This window comes from Bactrocera latifrons, unplaced genomic scaffold, assembly GCF_001853355.1.
Source record: "Bactrocera latifrons isolate USDA-ARS-PBARC rearing strain unplaced genomic scaffold, ASM185335v1 scaffold_315, whole genome shotgun sequence".
Classification (NCBI taxonomy): Eukaryota; Metazoa; Arthropoda; class Insecta; order Diptera; family Tephritidae; genus Bactrocera; species Bactrocera latifrons.
In genome coordinates this window covers 208,813-231,423 of record NW_017536797.1, presented here as the reverse complement: position 1 = coordinate 231,423, position 22,611 = coordinate 208,813, and the positions used below count along the sequence as shown (strand labels likewise).

At 32.4% G+C, this 22,611-nt stretch overlaps 1 protein-coding gene across 4 annotated transcripts in view; it reads left to right on the top strand.

The window, feature by feature from the left end:
• Positions 1-1,954: 1,954 nt before the first annotated feature.
• The window catches only part of LOC108970907 (zinc finger protein 2), a 196,398-nt gene continuing 175,741 nt past the window's right edge, over positions 1,955-22,611 (top strand). For all 4 annotated transcript variants that reach the window (XR_001993510.1, XM_018936618.1, XM_018936617.1 and 1 more), the window contains exon 1: positions 1,955-2,255. The gene's annotated coding sequence lies outside the window, so the exon portion shown is untranslated. The remainder of the gene's footprint in view (positions 2,256-22,611) is intronic.

Genomic DNA, 22,611 nt, shown 5'->3' with positions numbered 1-22,611 from the left:
GCTACGCTGGCTAGGTCATGTTGTCCGGATGGACGAAAACACTCCAGCTCTGAAAGTATTCGACGCAGTACCCGCCGGGGGAAGCAGAGGAAGAGGAAGACCTCCACACCGTTGGAAGGACCAAGTGGAGAAGGACCTGGCTTCACTTGGAATATCTAATTGGCGAAAAGAAGAAACGACTGGCGCGCTGTTGTTAATTCGGTGTCTACGCCAATCAAGAAGAAGAAGAGTATACAGCTGAAATCACTAGAACAAAATCTGCCTGTTTTGAGCACAGAATAATGGAAAGCAGTATTGAAAACTCTGAAGACTATTTTCGAAACAACACGGCAACACTCTGCGATGGATCATCTGAAATGAAAAATCAAAATTATATCGTTAGATAATCATATATGAGTGCAACGAAATGCAATAAATGTCTTCGTTACGAGGCATCTCGACAGGCAAACGTTTATGGTATACTAACTGTATTGCTGTACGTATTGCCTGTGGAGACTCCATACTGTTTATGGAAAGCAATATTTGGGGCGTGGTTAATACTAACTACTGCGTGCAATGAACTGTCACTTTACAAATAACTTTTCATTTCCCTGAAAATTTCGAAGAGGCAACATACCGACATATTTACCTATGTACATATATTCCCACGGCAGTTTCATTCCGGTTATTTTAAATTTAATAGCGCGAAACCTGAACCCACCTTTTATGGCTATATTAATATATGAATTTAAATAGTTTGATTCAATTAGTAACTCAAATGTAAATTATATTATAATATACTTGTATTCTCTTTGCAATAACATCATCAAATTGGTCAATAGTAATTCTGCAAAAATTGTTAAAATCCTGTCCTTCCTCCCATAAATATATTTTAGGAGCTGTGCTTTCCAAATCATAAATATATCTTAATTCCATAAGTTTATGAACCCAGTATTTTTGTCTGCTTTATGAATCTCATTAAGCCTTTTCAAACTGCCTCATCGACGACATTTCGCAAATGATTATGCTATGATAACAAATGTTCAGATATAGATTAGTATGCCATAAACTTTTGCCCGCCGAGATGCAAAGTTACTCTCCAACGAACAAACAAACATGTCTTCTGACGAATAAGCGATAGTATTTTGATTATTTCAATAATTCTAATCGCTTGATTATCATGTCCGAAGCAGCTTGTCTTAGTTTCACTACCTGTTTAATAAACAGTTTTCCGTTACTCCCAGCGCACTTATAATCGCACGAATCACAATTATTTCATTCACGGTTTCAGTCATGAATAAAACTGTTTTTAAATTTGGTTTTTAGTTATTAGATATTTATAGCTAGTTTCTAGAACAAATGATGAAGTTAAGTTTTTTCTACAAATTAATTATTTATAAAAAAAATTTAAGATATGGTGTTTTATTTCTGTGATATATCAAAACGGTCTTTACGTTACGCGCAACTGCTGCCGTTACAGATGGCCTCCGAATTGGAGACTAATACCCTCGTAAAACTTTAAAAACTCAAATTTTTTTAAGGTTTTAATTTCTTGAATTATACCTTGATATTTTTGTTAAAATACCTATATATGTACATATTAACACTCTTGTGTTATTCAGATAACATCTCATAGTTTGATGACCGCGATAGTTAAAATAGTTACAGTTACAAAGTGCTATGAAAAATTTATTTTAAACTTATTGTAAAATATGAGTCAAAATAAATATTGTTCACATTTTGGGCACATATGTATATATACTTTTGATACGTAATTATATCACACTTATTTACAGGACCATATCACTTGTTCTTGTCACATTTTGATAATATAATTTTCTCCTAATAAACTGCTATATAATATGCTCCTTCATTAAGGACAATTAAAAATAAAGTTCCTATTTAATAATTACTAAACTTTAAAGAAATGATCAAATTTGTATATAAAATAATTAAGTATAAGTAGTATGAAAAATAAGGTCACAAAAACAAAAAATTTAAAATATAACAGTACAAAGCGCGTGAAATAATAAACAAAAACTTATCAACGAGTACAAAGCGAATGGATGCAGCAATAAGCTTATTCAAGTCTTCTCATTGTTCTCTGACTGAATAGTAATGAGAGTTAAAAGATCGTTAGATGAATTAACCTTTACACAAGCAACGCAGTTGGTCAACGTGAACTTTACGCAATCACATTTTCCAGAAAATGTTCAAAGCTTCTACAAAACTGCATAAACGTGTTCAATCTGACGTCGAACACTTGTCACTAACTGGTAAGTTCAATTATGCATAGCTTACAAATAAAAATATTTTGCAATTATGGAAAATAATGCATTTGCAAAATGCTAAGTTCTTTCTTTTAAACGTTTATTTCTGGAGCATTTGATTATTGACTTAAATTATAGTCAAATACAACTTCACGAACCTTCTTTAAAATTACTACTATCAAAACAAATAAATACTCGTAAAATCAAGGTGATCTTCGAGGTGAATATTTAGCCCAATTTAGGTGGTCAAAGTCTGTAGTGTAAGGTATGTGTATACTTATGATTGTTGCAAATACATTTTTAAGTGCAGTAAATATGTATATTTATACCCAGGAGCATGTTCAATGTCATGCCAATTTTATATAATATTAGAAATGTATTATTTATGAAAGTGGTTTTAGTTTCTTGAACGTTTGCACTTATTTTTTCGGTTAATTTCCTAATACACTTGTTTGTCATGTTTTAAGGAGTTAGGTTAGGTTATAAAAGTTATATAGAGTAGTCTTAACAGATTTGTGTATGCCCAAAGCCCTTCCTCGATCTGTGAGGACCTTATCATAAATTATAAAGGAGTTTTAGGAACCACAACAGACCGGCTTTCTAAGCTGTCCAAGTGAAATCACTTTTAGAATAGGGTCGATTCTATACAAATTTGTTGAGACTGCTCTACATAACTTCGACAACTGCATCCGTCAAGATTTTTAGCTTTGACGCATGAATGAGTTCTAAAATTCTAGTTATTGCCTGCATTGATAACCTAACGCAAAGAAACTTCGTATTGGGGTTATGAAAGTCTTAACTGGCGCTTGGGTGTCCACTAGAAGGTTTGTGGACTTGCTAGTTAGAGCAGAAGCCCACTTGGCGCCTTCTATTATACCAACAATACCAAATCACCAAAATACTTATCACAAATTTATACTTTTAAGATACCTTATGCCGTTATCACTTATTGAGCGTTTGACCTCGGTGTTAAAGCAAAACATTTAATGGAAATTGAGAAAATAACGCAATTGTCTATATAGTACGTATAATGTGTGCTCGTCTTCCCTAGTTTCATAAAGTTTATGCAGGTAGATACCTTGTGTTAGTTACTGCCAACTATTATAGGCATTTTTCAGTCGAATCTCTGTATGAGGCTTAGATAGCCTTTATTAAGTAACTGACTTTAACAATTATTTAATTTATATTTCCGATTCTTTACATTGAAGGAAAATCTCTAAATATATTTCAAATATTGAACGTTTTAATTGAATTTCGTGAATTATTATTTTTTAAGCCAACTTGTTCGTAAATATTAAGGAAAAATATTACTTCTGGTTTCTACTGTAGCTCTCATCAAAGGAATATTCAGGTTTTCTATATAATTTTAACGATAGATAACTCAGCCGAAAGCCTTTGATGCTAGCGCTGCGTACTTTAGTTTATTTAATAATTTGTTTATTATGTAAGCTTTAATAAAAAAAAAATAAAAGATAACTCAAATTGCAATGTACATACATACATATATGTTGGAAATAGTAGCGCTAGGGTGTTGAAAAAACGGAATAGGCCACGGGAATATTACCTATACAGCCATAATTCTGAATCGATAACCTCGTCATAAGATGGGATATACTGAAAGAATTATTCGTGCAAAGTTTATTCCCGTTATGTTAATTTCTTCATGATTTGTGTACTGGTAAGTAAAAGAATCAAAAGGAATTCCGAATTCGTCCATTTTCATAATGTGACATAAGACTGTTGAGAATGCCACGTACTAAATTTTGCTGAAATCGGTTTCACACGGGCTCCCATAAAGATCTCTCCTCTCGGTGATAAAATTTAATGTCTTTGGCGTATTTTATATTATTTAATTTATCGCACTTTGTTTTGAACAGTACCGTTATGTGGGGACTGAGCGGGGTTTTCATCCGATTTCACACTATCAGTAGAAGTTCTTCTAATATTCGCAGGGGGTGAATTTGGTTGTTGAAGCTTTAGTTTAGGAGATATATACATTAAACTTATTAGAGAGCGGGGTCACGCCCACTTTTTCAACATTTTCTGCCCACGGGTGCACATGGCTACTGCGACACCTAGTTATGACACTTTATAGGCTTTCGGCTTATGGCGGTCCGACAGACAGGATTTTAGCTTTACTCGTCTCCCTGATTAATTTTATATATACATACATTTATAGCCCAATATAAATATCGCGATTAATTTTTGGTTGATAGGCCCAACCATTAGGTGAACCAAACTGTAATACTCTGTGTCAACTGGTTACAAGAGTATAAAAAACAATATTAACAACTAAATCAAATATAATTAATTATACCGTATTGCTTATAAGCGTTACACTTGAATTTATGCAATATGTACATTAACATACATATGTATTTATTTTGTTATATTATTAATATGCGAAACATCGTATATCGTATATTTATAAACAAAGAACGATGTCGATAGTTTTAAACTTATATAAAGTATAGATAATGGTAAGCTCGCATCTATAAACAGTGGCGAACAGTACTATTGGCACAGCAAGATTCTTTAATTTTAGCACTGCTTTTTACCACTTGTAAAATAAGTTTTAAACAAGAAAGAACATACAGTGAGGACGAGCATACTGCTTATGATGAACGTATGTAGTGTGGCACTCCACATTGAACATACATTAACACATCCGCCCGATCTAAACCGTAGAGAACATTTATGGGAAGAACTAGATAGGCACTTATGAAGCGAGCAATATGAACAAAAGCTGAGTTGAAGGTCGCACTAGTGTTGGAATGGCAAAATATCGACAGAAACGAAAAAACTGAAGGAAAATTGGTTTCATCAATGCCAAACCGGCTGGAAAGAGTCATTAAGCAAAAGGGCTTGGCTACAAAATATTAATGTCATATATAGTTAACTTGGTTTTTGTTTCCTCTGTTTTTTCGTTGAGTATGCCAATAAATTTTTTTCTCTGTAAGATTACTATTAAATAAATAATATAATTATGATAAATATATGGTATAAATAAATTATAGGCAATATATTTGATAATTACTCGTCCTAACTGTAGACTTTTTTGTTGTTGAAATCCTATTTTATAAGAGATAAAAACAGTGCTAAAATTTAAGTATCTTACGTCGCCAATAGTTCTATTCATTACTGTAAATAATCCGGTGGATTAAAAAGAAATAAATTGTTCACTTTATGTAAAATAAATCCCCATTATTCAATATACTTAGACTAACTATTGCCACTATGATTTGTAAACTATATCTTGAGATTGGTTCTGTTAAATTCGTTTTCTTTCAAAAGTCATGTCTCAACCAAGTTCTGTGTATGACAAGAATGTTCTTCGATTTACTATAATTGCAATTACCACAGATGGGGCAAATAAGATTGCTGCAACTACCAATGAATGTATTCAATGAAAGAAGCCAAAATAGAGAAATTAATTGAAGGGTAACACACCGTGTCTCTAAGAGAATGACCAATCGTTTTAACCAACAATAATGAGATTCAAAAACTTGATTCCAGTGTTGGACCGACCAGGGTTATTTTTTTGAAGCGCGGTCGAACTTGACACACCCCATTGGCTGTAACTGCAAAAATATTTTTTTGGGTATAATCTATTTTCTTTATTTCTTTTAGTTCATTTACAAAAGATGACGATAAGGTAGCACTGATTATTTTAAATATTTCGAAGACTATTAGTTTCCTGCGGCTATAACTATATACATATGTACATACATTCTTGATTCGGAGAACCTCCTCTATCCGACCATACCCATTTTATTTCCGAAATCCTGGGACGGTATTCTAAAGTTTTCCCAATACTTTTAGATTAAATAAAGAGAAATATACATATTTTAGTTGCTTACAAAAAATTTAAGCAGTCGGACTATACCCGATATTGAGCATTTGTCTTACAACTCATTTTAATGATATACCCTATCTAACGTTACAAATATGATTCATCCGGCAAGTAACTGCACTGATACAGTATATCAAAAAACAAGTCGCAGGAGTGTGTGTAACTATACTTTGCAACGCGGCCTGAGTAAAAAGACTATAGAGATGCAAACTTGGCACCTAAGTTACTCCTTATTGGTTGGTCTAATACATGCAATCACATGAACATACGTACATATGTATGTATGTACATAAATAGAAATAATATTCGCGTACACAAGAACAAATTTAAACTCTGTTCTATAATATACATTTAACATCGCTATATTCATGTACATATATATAGTATATATATATCCGTGTGCATACTTTCAAATACATATATATAATATATACTTATACAATATAATAATATAATTACAATTAATGTGTACATGGAAGCTTTGTCGTTATTTTCCTGCGATTTCTCTTTTTCCTAGTATTTACCTATCCAAAAAATTAGTGTTTTCATCTAAATGTTATCCTAAAACACTCATTTGTATTGCAGTCTTATTATTGGTTAATTAAAAAACTGGATAGGTGGTTAATTAGTGCCCGCACTCTTTTTTCTAATTGGTTGTAAAAAGCCCCCGGCAAAGCATTTCATAGCATACCGTCACACTTGCAGCCGTACGCAATAATCGTTATAACAAAGTCAAACGAATTCGTATAAAGAACAAGTGCTCTCTATACATAAATTCATGCACGAATGTTTAAATAGACATAAATATCTACACAAATATCAATACATTAAGCCGCATTTCTACCAAATACACACCCATATTATGCTCAATACAATAGTAAACATATACGTATACACATATTGTACTGCATCAAAGCTGTATATACTACACGCTACTTATAAATAAGAGAAGCGTAAGTATATTTATATGTTTACATCCACGCTGTACTACAATGGAGCAGGCGTACGATAAACAGCAACAAATGAACATCGTCGAATCAGATCGAGTAGAGTGAAGAGTCAAACACACTTGCAGAATGAAATCGTTGGAAAAACTAAAGAGAAGCATCACAAGCAAACTTTGAGAGGTGTAAATGGTTGGTTATACTAGGGTTAACGTATAGCAAGTGTATAATAATGCTTGGTTAACATAAAGTTCATTTTCTCTCTTGTTTTACCCCATGAGCTAAAACAAAGCAACTCAGAAACAATGTACTAAGCGCTACTACACTCAAAAACGTGTAAGACAAAGCATAGCCAACGATAACTAATTAAATGCAATTATTGGATTGGCTAAATACATATGTATGTACGTGGAGAACAGAAAAGTGGTGTAGTGGTTGTAGACAGACTATTTACTATGTAACAAAAAAACTTGCAATGTAAATATACGTACATATATGCTACATATGTGTATTAAAAAATAACTTTATTTCGTAGACTTAAAATCATACATCCCTTTATAGATAGGCACGTTTTTTATGTAAACATAACAGATATAATCAGGGGTGTTGTGAAAACCTTGACAGATTTGCTTAGTTGTCAGCAAACCAGTTCTCGTTTTCAATGGTCTCATAGAATGCAATTTTAATTTCGTATATTCGAACATAATCAAAACCAATATTCAAATTAGCTGTTTCTTATTATGACAAAAATTGCAAATAAATAAATATCAAAGCATTTGAAAAAATTTAAATTCTGTATAAAGTCTATTCGAGTTTACGATGAGTTATCTCAATTCAGTTTTTATTTTATAAGAGGAAGAAAGCAAATGAAATTTAGCTTGCATTTGCAGGTATGCTTATGCAAAAAATTTATATCACATTATTGACAGAATATGGATGTTTTGTAAATCCTTTTCATATATGTATATGGGTTTCATTCATTCACTGTTCATGAACTTAATTATTATGGCAATTGTTATGCCATCCTATGTTTTCCATAGAGAAATAAAGTTAATTTGTTACTATAAAGTAATTTAATTACTGAACATACATTTCAAATCTATCAGAAACTATCTTCTTACCGTGTTACTGATAAAATTGGTTTCCGATACACCCACAACCGATAAAATTTTTATATCGAACATCAAACCAATAATATCTGAATCCATGACACTTACTATATTTTTATTGTTTCAATTTCGATTCCGACAACTATCATATTCCTTCAATGAATATTTGTTTTCATATGAATTCTAAAAGATTACAGCGAGCAAAATAAATTGACTTGCGCCGGCGCCTTTTGTTCACGGGGCTTAACAGAGACAAGCTAATGTGATAATTTTCTTTAATTTCCTCTGACCGTCATTGGCTTGCATTCATTAGTTCAGTAGAAATATAGTTCAGAGTCGCAGAGCTTTTTTTTCAATTTAAGAAATATATATGTTGTAATTTTTATTGATGTTGTGTCGTTTGGCTAACATTTTTAACTTTAATAATTCTAGCATTTTTGGTCACCTCTTTTACCACTATGTATGTATACATGTATTTGCCTGTCCTAAATACAGATATTTCGTAAAATACACAATATTTAATCAGTTACAACTTCCGTTCTTTTTTGTTACCCTAAGGATATATTTTAAACCAAAATTTTTGCCACGCCCCGTATGTAGAAAGCTCCTATAGTCGGACAAAAACTCCGCGACGGTGGGTGCCTGGTTATGAAGAATTTGAATGCACATACACTATGTATATATGGGAGCGTATAATCACATATTAATGACTTAATGAAAAATTAATTATTTGCATAATAATTGCATATCAATTTACATTTGCAAACGACTTCGTATGTTTAGAAACATAAATCAAAAATTCTTTGTAACTTCAACATACTATTTAAAACAAAAATTATATTAGCAAACATATAAGCAAAATGAATAAATACTTTATATGTATATACACATATGTATGTATATGTATATATATACCGCTCAAAAATTAAACTCTCAAAACCCGCCCATCAACCAATTTTGTTTCATAAATCTCCCCACCACCAAACTACATAGTAAATACATGCATATGTGCATTTAACTCTAGAAATAATTCCTTAGTACACGAATGAGTGTGCAAATGTGAGGCGAATGAGCGACGAAAAAGATTTAGTAGTGCTCCACAAGATTTTGTGTGAGAGAGAAAGCAATACGCATGCACATTAATGAAAATCTCGGACGAATCGGATTCGCTTCCAAGTAATTTTATATTTTTATACTCATGTTTTTATATTTTCCATTTTATTATTTTTTCTTGCTTTTAAAATGTCTACATTTAATATGTATGTATGTACATAATGATTTGTTTAAACCGTTAATCCCAACAAAAGGATTAAATTTTAATCCCCTGAATATAATTAAAAATTAAAAAAGAAATTGTTGTGAATTAACATTTTTTCGCTTATGCGAATCGATACATCGGGATTAAAAATTATAAACAATTATTTCTTCGTTATTTTAATTTTATAGAAATGCTGAGAAAATAGTAGGCATTGGGTCGGATAGTTATTTTTATAGTGGAACACCTTTCTTCGTATACGTAAATGTTTAAAGTAATTTTTCCAAGCAAAAAATGTTTTGCACGAATACAAAATTTTAATGTAAATACATACTATATAGCATGTATATAAATAACCACCGTGACGAGCTGAGTTTATTTAGCCATGTCCATCTGTCCGAACTAGCCTCAGTTTCTGAGCTAACGCTCTGAAATATTGCACACATATTTTTTTCCGAAAGCTGGGCATTTGTCGGAACCGCCAATTTTGGAACACTATAGCATATACATATGTAGTTAGCATACAAATGAACAAAATCATGTCCTTGTATAGAAAACTTATTATTTGACAAGATATTTTTACGAAATTTAGTATATATTTTATATATGTGAAAGATATTATAACTTAGGCGCATCAGAAGTTAGCGTTTTTCTGGTTTTTATATAAGTTATCATTCCCTATAATATCCATCATTTTCTCACCACTTGTCGGATTGACTAGATCGTATATAGTATATATGTATATATACAGACAGAACGACAGACATGTCTACATCTACTCAGCCCATCATGCTAAACATTTATACATATATATATTTTATAGGATCTCCAACGTTTTTTACTGGGTGTTACAAATATCGTAACAAGCTTAATTAAAGCTTTAAGGTCAAAATCATAGTTCTGAAATTTTTTTTTTGATGATCAAAAGTTTTTTTCGCCAGTACCACTGCAAAGTTTAATCTAATCTTCCATTGTTCTGTGCAATGCTTCAAGTGATTGTTAAAGTTATTTTATGCTCGGCATTTGACATTTTGCTGAAATTTATAACAATAATAATCTTGCTATTGCAAAACCCTTGCACGGTACACGAATTGCAACGTTTTCCACATGGTGCATCGCCACAACAACCAACACACTCAGAAAATTATTTGCAATGGCTGTAAAATTAGTCAGACCATACATATGTTTATTTTCGTTTTAGATGTAATTTTACATAAATACATATTGCGCCGTTAACTTGTTGAGGAAAGTAAGTTTTAAATAGATTTTTTAATGTCTACTTAAATTATAAACATTAGTTACCGTTTTTTGTTAACAATGAGTACAGAATGTGCGTCAATTCACTATAGTCATTCTCAAAAAATTTACCAAATCAGCCGTTCATATATCACGAGATTCTGCAGTGGGTGCTCTCTTGGCCTTACATATTTCTGCATAGGATTTTTGCATTTTGGGTCATTGTGCAATCTTACAAGAGCAAGAGAATGCCCCTAATTTTTTTCTTTGAATTTAGGATGAATTATATAACCTAATTGATAAATCCTATTTTTTAAGTCGGATCAAGATGGACACAGTTTGCTAAATGAAACAAATATCGGGTCAGTAGTTTCGGAGTTTAACCAGCACAAAACTTGACTTCTCATATTTGTATACGTATGCATATAGATATGTACATACATATTGCCTCGTAAAAGTAATCGGAAAACTAATTTCAAGGAAAACTTGCTTGAAATTCTAACAAAAGTTTTATAATTATTAAAATATATTGTTTAATTACTGTATTAAAGTTTTAGCTATTATTTAAACTCAAAAATTAAGTTTTAATTTTGAAGAACATATTTAAAAATCACTTCAACTGAAAAAATCATATCACAAAAGTCGAAAAAAAAATTTTACCCAAAAAATTTTATTTATTACCGGTAATTCATTTTATCAGTGATAAGTTGCATTTTTCCGACATCATTTCAGTACATTTTCCTAATGCTCTTGTGAGGCACTGTATGTATTTCTACATTTAATATATACATATATATTATATATGAACATTTAATGCTACTTACGTTTCTACTTTTATATATTGCTTATTTTTAATTTTGCTATTTACATATATCTTTAACACTAGCTTTAGTCATTTTCTTACAACACATGCGTTGATGTTGTACAAAGAAATGCGTTACAGAAATGTAATAAATTTGAAATCATGGAAATCAATATTTTCATGTATTTTCAATCATTCTTGCATACATATGTATGCAAATATCTATATGTACCAGCGAAACTGTGTATATGCACTAGCGCACGTATTTCACCCTTGTACACACAATTCACCCGAGCTGAGCATTTTTTAATGTAATGGCCATACGCCCAACAACACCTTTTGTATATTTGTAGATATTTTGAGCGAATAGTAATACGTACGTACGTAAATATCTTCATGGTACATGCAGCAAATAAGTAGTTTATTTCTTTAGAAAAAATCCAAATTCTACTTAACAAAAACACTAACTTGCTTATATTCATATGTATGTATAGTATGTCATCCTTTAAAGTTTTAGAAACAAATGGAGTGATTTTAATGAGTATATGATAAAGATAATTTTTTTTACAAATTTTTTTATAAACATAAGAAGAAGGATATATGTACTTAGTTTTCAGTAAGACTACTCATATTTCCAAGTAAATATGAATGAACACAATATATTTGCATCAATATTTAAATAATAACAAATAATCGAAAAATCTGTACTCATGTAAGTCACAATGCTTAAAGGCGGATAAATATTTTTATATGCCGGCAGACATAAAAGACGGGGTGTGTTTAAAAACAACGGAAATTTTCGTTTAAAAAGAATTTCATTTGTCATTTCACTACATTATGTGTGGAATACAATGCTCGCGACAGACTTCAAATATTAAAATACACACGTTCTTTTGGACGGACCTATTTTGATAGCTGCACGACTACACGACGGCAGGCCGACAGTTGTCGTTCTCGCTAACTTCAATTTGATCCTATATTTGCCAACGACAGTAGGACGACAGTAGGGTTGACAGTAGAATGGAAGATAGAGAGATGAGGTAAAGTGGTGATGCCACTAATATGTAAAATGTAAAATTATTCACAGCTCTAACAAACTTGATGTTATTTTATAGAAAAAAGCATAAAATAGCTCTGTTACATCATTTGTAATAACAATTGATAATTTAAAACAAATAAATTTACATATTTTCTTATATTTTGCATAAAAAATTTCACTTTGAACAAAATATTAAAATTTCATTGAAGTGCAAGGTATTAGTATGGCCACAACGAAATTGTGAACATGCAAAATGGACAACTGCGTTGTTTTGTGTACATGCCGGCCATTGTTATSTTGCTGCCCTCTCACAAATGTTCAAGTAGTAGGATTCACAACGCCGTTTTCAGTTCACTGTCGTGCTGCTGCAGTCTGTCGCGAGCATTGTGTTCCGCGCATTAACACAATACCGCCAACTGTTCTTATTAGAGGACACCTCTTCAAATATTATATATGCACCTTAAACACCGAAAACTAAAAATGTTTAGTAGTATGATAATAATTATAATTAAGACATATAGATAGAACAAGAGGTACATATATGTATATGGTACATATGAAATTATATGCCCGCAAACATTTGTTGATAGTGTCAATAAAGAGTAATTTCTGACGCTTCAAAGTTAGACGTTTGACGTGTAGTGTGATAAGCTTGTAGATATGACTAAAAATGCGCTTGGTGAACGGATTACGTTACCTTAAGTTTTTTTTAACCTTTTTATTTGTCCATAAATTACTTAATACAGTTAAACATGGCGGAAGACACGCTATGGTTTGGGGCTATATGTCATCAGCTAAATTTATTTAAATTTACTAGAAAATAGTTTGCTACAAAGTGCAGAAAAATTGGACATTCGAGACAGGTTTAGTTTGGTAGAAGCGCCGGCACATTCTCCTGATCTCAACGTAATAGAGAATTTATGGAGTGTTCTCGAGAAAACATTAGAAAACATCATATTAACAACCAACAAGACCTTAAAACAGCGCTAGTGGTGGAATGGGAGAACGTATCTCTACAATACACTAAACAACTTGTTGGTTCCATGCAATCCCGGCTAAGATCGGCTTTAGAGCAAAAAGGTTACGCTAAAAAATATTAATTTACAAAAAACTTCAATTAATTCTAAAAAACATTCATGTATTTTTAAGTTTCATTAAGCACATGAAATTAGCTGTAACGTTAATTTACCTGTTATTATGTTTTTGTTGTATAGTATATATTATACTCAGGAGGAAATTACTTTGAATGTTTTTGTATATGTTCGTAATGTAAAATAACTTAGCTTTGAATGTACATTTAAGATTTATTTAAAATAAATAAGATATGGAAAATATTTCACATTTTATTTCTAGTAAAAGGGTACACAAAATAATCTGTGAGCTTCTGTATATTGAATATATGTATGTAAGTATGTATGCGGTATAAATCATGATAATATTTGGGGTATTCACAATCTGTCTTAAATCGTAAAGTCTTAAAATTTTAAATTTTTACGCTTGTTTAAAAAAAAATGGGTTGTTGGATTACATACAAAAATGAGTTTACACGTTTACAATTCTCAATACTATGTTTTCGAATCGTTATAACTTATAACTTTAAGAGACATGTGAAAACCCTAATTATTATTATTAACAAGTGTAAATATTTAAAATTTTACGACTGTACGATGCTTTAAGACAGGTTGTGAACGTCCCAATTATACACTAAATGGGGCGTTTTTGTTTTTGCTTTGTAATAAATTTCTAATATTGTTAATTTTTGTCAAAATGCGGCAACAATTGCATTGCCTGTTAAACATTAGTCAGCAGTCGTTGTTCGAAGCAGGAATAATGGGATGCCCAACTTATTCCAGTGTGAGAGCGCTGCGTTTTTATAACATATTCCATTATGAAGACATTGAACAATATAATAATTTTTGGGCATTTAAATCAAAACACCCAACATTTAGCACGAATAAAAACTACTATATAGTGGTTATTTATTATATGGAGAAACTATTTAAATCTTTTTATAGTATATCAAAACAACTGATTTTTGACCTTTAAACACCCAATAAAAGTATTTAAGCTTGTTAGCTCTCAATCATTAAATGTTTTTAATCATTTTCTGTTGAAAATAATATTATGATGATTCAAATTACAAAATGTTTCATCAAATACCTTTAAATTTAACAAATTTACTTAATATTAATTTTTTTTTACATTTTTTATAAGTGGTCTTGAACGATGCAACAAATCCCTCCGTTTACAGACTTTTTGGTACGATTTCAATCTGGCCATCGCTCATTTCCAATTGCTAAAGGTCAAAACCTACTGAACTCGATTAGCTGTCAAAGTTGGACATCTCTTTATCTCTGGTTCGAAGTTTGTTAAAACTAGAAGCAAACGTTGAAAATCCTATAAAATATATAGTACATATTTCTTAAACAGGTTAAAAAAATTCTCCGCTTATTAGCACTAAAATTTGTTGTCCCGTTTTTTCGTCATCTAAAGACTATCCTGCTATTATTGTCCAATTTAATAATGTTTTGGATTGGGTGGAACTATTTAATATTTTCGTTATGCCTCCATTGCTAACAAAGCCCCAAAATTTTTAAAAATCTATAAATTAAAGTTTTTATTTAAATTCGTAATACAATAACTAGAACTGGATCGAGATGGGTGTACACTTTTGGCGCATGAAAAGTAGCGTGTGGCATAATTAGAACCGTTAGCAAATAAGCTCACTGAGAACCATAGCATAAGTATATGTAAGTATAATATAATAAGCATATACAAAATCTCAGTTTTTTAAACAATGCTTCCTAAAATTTAAAGCAGTAAAGCAACATACAAATGTTCGTCAAAGCAGGAAATTGCCAAACCTTTCTAGATATTTCCAAACAAATTCGAAATTCTTTTGAGTTAATAGGCACTTTAAATGACTTTATAACGTGAAAATAGTCGTACTCAATTTGAGATTCTCTCCTTATTGCATTTATCTCTTTTTCTCATTTCATTGCGTGCTCTTTATTATACTGCAAACACAAAGGGGGAGACAGACTCCAAGCGATATCTGTTAAATATTAAAAGACACACATTCTTATGGACACAGAAATTTAGACAGCTGCACGATTACACGACAGCAGGCTATCAGATGTCGCACTCGCTATATTAAAATTATTTCTAATTTTACCGACGACAGTAGGCAAGAGAAGTGATGCCACTAATATGGCAAATGTAAAACTATTCAAAGCTCTAGCAAACCTGACGTTATTTTACAAAGAGAACTATAAAATAGCTCTGTTACATCGTTTGTAATAACAACTGATAATTTAAAACAAATAAATTTACCTATTAACTTTTTTTTGGCATACAAAATTTCACTTTGAACGATATATTAAAATTTCATTGATTGATTATTAGTATGGCAAAAACGAAATTGTGTACATTCAAAAAGGACAGCTGTGTTATTTTATGCACATGCCGGCCACTGTATGTCGCTGCCGTCTTACAAATGTTCAAGTCGCATGCTTCACGACGCCATTTACAATTCACTGTCGTGTCGCTCTCTACGTGTTTACCACATTATTTGTAGATCAGAATTGAATTCTTCGTATTTAAATGCTCAATTTGTATTTCTGATGCTTTCTTCTTGAGAACATTTGCATATATAAAAAAATGTAGCCAAGATATGAATGTATCAGAGCATATAAAAATTTAAACAAATGTTTCGTTTGAGTTTTGAGCGCTTTTTCGCTTATCTCGTTTTGTTCCTCTTTATCAATTCTCGCCTATCTTCGCACAAGGATATTCATTTTAAATATCCATCCTTATATTTTACTTGAAGAACTGTGCAAACAAAATTCTCTTAATTGAACATCGACGCGTTGAAAGAGAAGCCAGTATAAGAGGTTACTTATGTGGGCGGGCATTATTTGGCAGATGAAAAGCGGCATGTTGATGGCAGTGAAATTAAAAAATTTTTATGGGGAATGTACAAATGTACATACATATGTATGTAGATACAGTGCATCACTTAATCTGGTTTAGAAGCCCGAAATTTAGGAATTTTTGACACGATAAAAAAATCAAAAATTAAATTATTTTACATGCTTTTTATTGATATTCTAAGAATAAAAAACACAAATAATATATAAAAGAAAAAGATTAATTGAAAGAAACTGCAGGTCGGCGAGTAGAGACTGATGAAACAATGGATTGTCCTGGTGTGCAGGATATAAATCCTTTCCGTGACCTAAAATGAAAATTTATGCGAAATCCGTGAAGAGTAAAAGTGTAGTTATCGCACTACGAAACGTTTCTTTTTTTAAAAAAATATTTTGATATTAATTTTGAAACAAATAAATGTGACGTAATTTAATAAAACTAGGTGTATGTAAACTTTTTTGGTCCACGGTATATATCCTGTCTCTTATACACATCTAGATGTGTATAAGAGACAGGAACAATTCATCTCAAGAAATGGACCCGTAAGTTGGCCACCAAGATCATGCGATTTAACGCCTTTAGACTATTTTTTGTGGGGCTACGTCAAGTCTAAAGTCTACAGAAATAAGCCAGCAACTATTCCAGCTTTGGAAGACAACATTTCCGAAGAAATTCGGGCTATTCCGGCCGAAATGCTCGAAAAAGTTGCCCAAAATTGGACTTTCCGAATGGACCACCTAAGACGCAGCCGCGGTCAACATTTAAATGAAATTATCTTCAAAAAGTAAATGTCATGAACCAATCTAACGTTTCAAATAAAGAACCGATGAGATTTTGCAAATTTTATGCGTTTTTTTTTTTAAAAAAGTTATCAAGCTCTTAAAAAATCACCCGATATTAAGTTCTCTAACTGATCTTATATATTAAATGTAATTAAAAAATTCTTTCGATATTGCATGCAACTGTTAATTCACTGCCCAAGAAATAAGTATAATATACAAACTAAAAAAGGGAATTTATCAAAGTAAACATGCGTTTTTTGAAAATGAATGCATGTAAGCAATTGGGACCTAATTGTTCATTGTTGATCAGTACTTATTATTGGACAGACCGAAATAATTATAGTGTACAAGAAGGAAAAGTATTCCGTATCTGCAAGACGTTACATTTATTCTGTATGTAATATTAATCCATCCTAACGAGCTTAATTTAGTAACTAATTTAGAAATGCCTCGAAGAACTCATTTATCGCTTGTTGAGCGCACTAAAATACAAACGATGCAGATATGTGGAGCTAGAATAAGGGATATAGCTGAAAAATTAAATCACAAAAGAAAACCAAATATTCCTTTTTAAAAAATTTCGAAATTTATAGTTCAACAAAAAGAAGTGGACGTCTTACAGTCAGTAAAAACATTTCTCCAGCTAAAATTAAGCTACAACACAATCCACCCGTCGAGTTCAGCAGATTTTAAAAGAGAATATTAACATCCAGTATGTCAAACGAGCGAATCAACCTAATTTGCTACCTCGGAATAAAACTCCAATAACTCCAAAATGCCCAAAACCATTAATTGTGGGACGACGAGTGGAGAAAAGTGGTTTTTAGTGATGAGAAAAAATGTAATTTAGATGGTCCCGACGGCAATGACAAATATTGGAGAGATATTCGACGACCACTAGAAACGAGGCATTCGAGAAATTTTCAGGGAGAATCTCTAATGATATGGGGGGCTTTCGGATACAATGGTGCAACCCCAATTTGTTTTGTAACGCATAAATTGAATGCTATGAGTTATACTGAACTATTAGACAATGTCTTAATAGAGTTTCCAGAACGATTTTGTGAGGAACAAGATAACGCCGCGGTACACATTGTAACTGCAACAAGGCGTTTTTTATGGACAGAAATATAGCATTAACGGACTGGTCCGCCATAAGTTCCGAATTAAACCCCATGGAAAATCTCTGGAGAATACATTCACATCTAGCTTATTCCTTTGGTCGACAATTAGGGATCTAAGGAAGTGCATTGAAGCCGAATGGGAGAAAATACCGATTTCCACCCTTCGCTCTCGGTGTTATTCCGAGGCGCATAAACACCGTTATTTCGGCTAAAGGTAACCATATAAGTTATTAATACTTTGAATAAGTTTCACTTAATAAAAAACATTTGTTTGTACGCTATACTTTTTTCGTATCAAGTGAATGGAATTTTTGAATTATTTTATTTATAAGAAGTAATTTTTGTTTTAAAACATTATGAAAAGAATTCTCGATGTTTATTCCATTAATAAATAACATAAAAAATAATCATACTGAAATTTTAAGATGAATAGAAGAGATTTTTAGCTTGTACACTATACTTATTTCGTGGACTGTATGTGCATGTATATTATGTGTGAATACGTATCTAAATATAAGGTTTTCGTTTTTTAACAAAGTTTGCTTCTCCGCAAATAGTTCATTTTTATGACACACTTTGACCAGAATATAATTAAACTGGACGTAAAACGATTTCTTTTCTCTCTCGCATCTGGAAATGGCTCAAAAAATATAGCAAATAAGCAAGCATTAAGTTCTAGCATTAGCGCACATTTCATACTCTTGCAATTCGCAAAGATCAAATCCGGGGTAATATCTTCAGATACAGGGTGGACCAAAAGAAACCAAGGGGTGTAACTTAAAAGTGCCATTGTGTCTCGGGCAGTATGGGCAGTAGCTCTGTCCTGCTGAAACCACATACCAGGTCTGTTTTCAAGAGCAGGATGTAAAAAAGATACCGCTCTCCATTTACGGTTACAGCACTTCCATCTTCATTCTCGAAGAAGTAAGGCCCAATGACCTTTTTAGATGTGATCCCACACCATACTGGACACCTGATGGGGTGTAATTGGCGTTTATGAATGGCTCTTAGATTTTGAGAAATCCAGAACCTACAGTTCTGCTTGTTAACAAAGCCATTCAAATGAAAATGAGCTTTGTCACTCATAATCACCATATGCTCTTTGCGTTAAAATAATTGATCTCTGGTTTAAGTAATAAAATTCTAATGTTCTGGTTCTCTGTTCAGTTGTGTACCTCTCCATTATAAATTCTCCAAGTGTTGTGTATATGATCTGAAAGAAAAAATAAAAAAAAAATTAATAAACGGAAAAGTTATTAAACTTTTACAGCCCTTGGTTTCTTTTGACCCACCCTGTACATGAGGTTTGTTTGTTATATGGAGTCTACAACAAGTTTTCACACGATTTTATTCATTATAAGCACAAGATCCATTATCATATCTGTTATTAGAAAAACACCTTGATAGACAAGATTACTCACATATTGTCCCATATATTCGGTATAAAGACACCCCAGAGTTCGAAAGCCTTTATATTAGGTATATGAGGGCTAGGGAAAGTTTTCACTCAATAATTTGACATGCATACTTTAAAGGTAGTATTCGTGCCAAGTTTTATCTAGTTATATTAATTGCTTATTGATTTATATACTAAAAATTGAAAGAATCCAATGAGATGTTAAATTGTGCAATATCAGAATTAGGCGTGTTTGTAACCCGATTTCGTTCATTTTGAAATTGTAACACAAGAAGGTCATCAAAAGGTAAATCTGAGGCTGTTTTTAACTGTTCATTGGGCCCAAACAGAGAAGGTACAATCTTCTATAAGAGTGTACAGCTACTGGCTGATATTGATATCATTGACCTTAATAACCGCGTCGTTAGATTTGCTTTTTTCAGAATGGATAAAGCAGCGAAGCAAATGGGTCTGCTGGTAAACGAAGGCAAGACGAAATATTTCCTGTCATCAAACAAACAGTCTTCGCACACGTAACTAAGCACCCACGTCACTGTTGACAGTCATAACTTCGAAGGCGTAGATAATTTCGTTTACCTTGGAACTAGCATCAACACCAACAACAACGTCGGCCTCGAAATCCGCCGCATCTCTTGGCAACAGGTGCTACTTCGGTTTAACTTCGACGCTCGTCATTCTGATCATTTATATATATTAATCTTATATCTATATCGATTAATTTTCGGTGACACAAACAACCATTAGGTAAACAATACTATTATAGATACTTTATAGCAATATATTGCAATAGTATAAAAATATACGTGGATTGTAAAACATATCCCGTCGGGAGTATTCCTCATGAGTAATGACTAATAATGTGCGATTTATGCCTTTTCACACGTATTTAGGACATTGCTCTCCTATTTTATCCTGCAATTATTGCGGTACCACTAATACATTGTTTCGGCGGTAGCTACTAACAACAACAAATCGTGGTTTCACAATTTTTATGCAAAATATAAACAAAACCAACACCAACGAGCCCCATCCCTAAAACCGTTAGTTGAGTAACTGAAAGAAATGAAAAGGAAAGCCGTAATTATAGTAAGAGCTAAAGATTACAATTAAATTACTAATTGCTACAGAAGAAGAAAATAATAAAAAATTTGTCTGTTCCATTTGTATAAATATATTAAAATTTACTATTGTTTCATACATATGGATTACATATTATTTAGAAGGAAGAGAGACATATTATTATACAATACTTAGTAAATACCCGTTTCATATCACCAATGGAAACTCCAATATTTTTAGCTTTCATACTAGTTGGGAATATAGAAAGTCTGAATATGATATAGATACAAGGTTGGTTGATGAATTTTGCTACATTAAAAAACTGAAATTTTTTTTCAGTGTATGGAATTCATTTTTCTTTCATTCATGTTAAAGCTCATTAAATTTTATTAAATATAGATTAATTAGTTTTAAAAATAATGGAATTTAAATGTCCCCCTGCTTGTTGATGCATGTGCGGCATCTTACCAAAAAGTTGTTCATTACTGCTTGGAGAGTTGAGACAGGAATAGCAGCAACTTCATTCAAACTTGTTGGTTTTGCTTTGTAGACTTCCTGTTTGCAATAACCCCACAAGAAAAAGTCAGGCGCAGTAAGGTCAGGCGACCTGGGTGGCCAACGGAATGTGGAGTYTCTGGATATCAGCTTATTGGGAAATTTTCATCGCAATTCTGTCATAACAGGTTGGGCTATGTGAGGAGCTGCACCATCTTGCAAGAAATTCTCATTCGGCGTAATTCTGGATAGAAAACTCTCTCAACATGCTCAAGTAACGGTATCCAGTAACCGTAACCGTGTGACCGCTTTCTTCGAAGAAGTAGGGCCCGACAATGCAGCGTGATGAAACTGCACACCACACTGTGACACGAAGTGGATGCAATTCCTTCTCATGGAGTATCTGTGGGTTGGAAGCACTCCATATTCGACAATCTTGTCTGTTTATGTTGCCGTTTAAATCGAAATGGGCCTCGTCAGACATGAAAAGACAGTTCAACATGTTTCCATCCTCTTCCACCATTTGAAGCATCTTCTGGCAAAATTCCAAGGGAACGGCAAGTCTGCAGCGTTCAGTTTCTTGGCCATTTGAATTTTATATGGGAATAAGTCCAAATCTTTGTGCATAATTGACTGTAATGACTGTCTGCTTACACCCATTTGAGCAGATAAGCTTCTTGTCGAAACACGTGGATTGTTTTGTATGGCAGCAGCTAGAGCAGCGATTGTTTCCTCCGTTCGAACTGAAGGGTTTCGATGGTAAGGTCTTCTGTTGACTGTTCCATGCTCGGAAAAATTGTTTACAAGTCTCATTATGGTCCATCTGCTCGCAGGATTGCCGCCAAATGTGCGCCTATACTCTCTTTGAACCGAAACTACGGACTCCAGTGCGTGATAGCGGCGGACAATCCAAATTCTTGTTTCATAAAAAAAAAATAACCAGATTCATTAAATAGAAAAAAAGTTATTTAATTTTTTTTGGTAACGGCTTTCATCAGCCACCCTGTATGTACATATTCCAAGAAAAATTTCCGTTAGATTTTTCCACTCTGTTGTTGTATTTTGAAACGCCGAATGCCGCCAGTGCAGAAAGTAGTTCTACACAAGAGAACTATGAACACAGCGGTGTTGGACTGACCATGGTTATTTTTGTCCCTATATATGTACAGTGCGCGCATTTCGTTTAGCCGAATGTATTTTTTTTTAATTTCTACCACTTAAAGTACAAACAAGAAAATAAACCTTTTACAATTAATTCAATATATATTTTATTATTAAACAAAACAAAGATTTTCGAATTTCATTGTGTTTTTGCTA